Source organism: Brienomyrus brachyistius, chromosome 8 (genome assembly GCF_023856365.1).
Source record: "Brienomyrus brachyistius isolate T26 chromosome 8, BBRACH_0.4, whole genome shotgun sequence".
NCBI classification, from domain to species: Eukaryota; Metazoa; Chordata; class Actinopteri; order Osteoglossiformes; family Mormyridae; genus Brienomyrus; species Brienomyrus brachyistius.
In genome coordinates this window covers 6126797-6128809 of record NC_064540.1, presented here as the reverse complement: position 1 = coordinate 6128809, position 2013 = coordinate 6126797, and positions in this window count along the sequence as shown.

The following is a 2013-nucleotide window of genomic DNA, read 5'->3' as shown; positions in this document are numbered from 1 at the left end:
GTCGTCTTTCCTGAGTGGCTTTCATTGCTTTCTTTTGTACTGTCTCTAATTTTGGATGTTTGAAGGTGTATCGTCCTTTTTTGTTTTTTTACACTGTCACCGGGCAACAACGGGATCGGCCGTGCAGGCCTTTGCTGGGTGGGTTAGTGGGTATCGTACCGCCACCCTATGTCCCCTGTTCCTGCAGGCTGGTGGGAATAACTCCTGCCTCTGGTCCGGTTTCAACCCTTTTAAAGCTGTAGTAAAAAAAACAACTGTGAGATGGTTATTTCGGTCCATCCATCCATCTATCATGCGTAAACGGGTGAGGATTTCAGTGGCAGCAAGCCTAGCGGGTCATGCCCATGTGACCAAGGTCACCGACGGCGCCACCTCTTTCGTTGGGATACCCTGGCATTCCCAAGCCAGCTGGGAGATACTCTCTTTCGGGTGTTTATGGTAAGATGCCTCCAATAAACAATTAATGAGGAATGTGCTGAAATGGCTCAGTGTGGCTGTTATTTTTCCCTTTTATAAATTTTCTTTTTTCAAATTTGAAACTTTGAAAGGACGCCTAACAGGGCATACCCCCTGCATTCAGCCAGGGGGTATCATTTCAGTGCTATTCCTTTCTGGTGAGACTTGTCATATAAATAACCTGTGTATTAAACTGACTTACTTTAAATGCCTTTAATATCCTATGAGTCATTCTGGAGGAGCCAGAAGTTCTTGGAAAAAATAGATCAGTGGAAGCTACCTTGAAGCGGCTATTTTTATTTTTTCCCCAGCTTTTTATTGGGGGTAGTAATTTTGCAGCTTTCTAAAGGTATATTCCAGATATCAGAAGAAGTGCTTTTAATAAAAATATTAATGCTCATAGTATTGCAAATTGTGCTACGAATGTCATGTAACTAACTGGCACAATTGTTCAGTGGGTAGCACTTGCTTAACAGGGTTGGGGGCTGAAATCCTGCCTCTGGAGTGTGTGTGTGTGAGTGATCTCTCCATGCTGGGTGATTTTCCTTCTGCGATCCAAAGACGTGCAGTCAGGTTAATTGGTGTCTCTCACATTGGGTGTGTTGTATAATTGTGTGTGTGTTTACCCTGAGATGGATTGGTATCCATCCATCCATTTTCCAAACCGCTTATTCTACTGGGTCGCGGGGGGTGCGGAGCCTATCCCGGAAGCAATGGGCACGAGGCAGGGAACAACCCAGGATGGGGGGCCAGCCCATCGCAGGGCACATTCACACAACAGTCACTCAAACACGCATTCCTACGGGCAATTTAGCAAGTCCAATTAGCCTCAGCCTGTCTTTGGACTGTGGGAGGAAACCGGAGTACCTGGAGAAAATCCCACGACGACATGGGGAGAACATGCAAACTCCACACACATGTAAACCAGGCGGAGACTCAAACCTGAGTCCCAGAGGTGTGAGGCAACAGTGCTAACTACTTCACCACCATGCCGCCCCGGATTGATATCCTGTCCAGAATTATTTTAGAATTTGGTGATCAGTGGTCATTGTTGACACACCACAGTGCACAACAAAATGTGTCCTTTGCATTTAACCCATATGTGACATTGTGACATAGCATGGGGCAGTGCTTGGGGGCGGTACCTTGCTCAGGGTACCTCAGTCCAGTGTTTTCCACTACTTTGTGCTGCCTGAGAGAGGCTCCAGGCCCCCTGGGGACCATGACCACGATTAGCAATTGAAAGATGGATTGATGTCACATGGCCATTTTCCAGAATGGGTCTAGTGCCCAAAATGTCTCTTGTACAATATCACACCGTGAATCCAAGAGTGCAAAATGTAAGGTGATATACTTAGGTCTAATGGCTGATACTTAGTTTTCCAGATATTCTAGTTTAATTCAGTCAAGGTATTAATTTCAGTTTTAAATAATTTAAAGGGATGCCAACTGTTACGCAGCGCATTGGACATTTTCAGCCTTTTATTCATGCTCCCATGTGCAATTAGACCAATTGTTGTGCATGTGGGGCAGAAGAGGTGGGAAGAAATGTCTCTA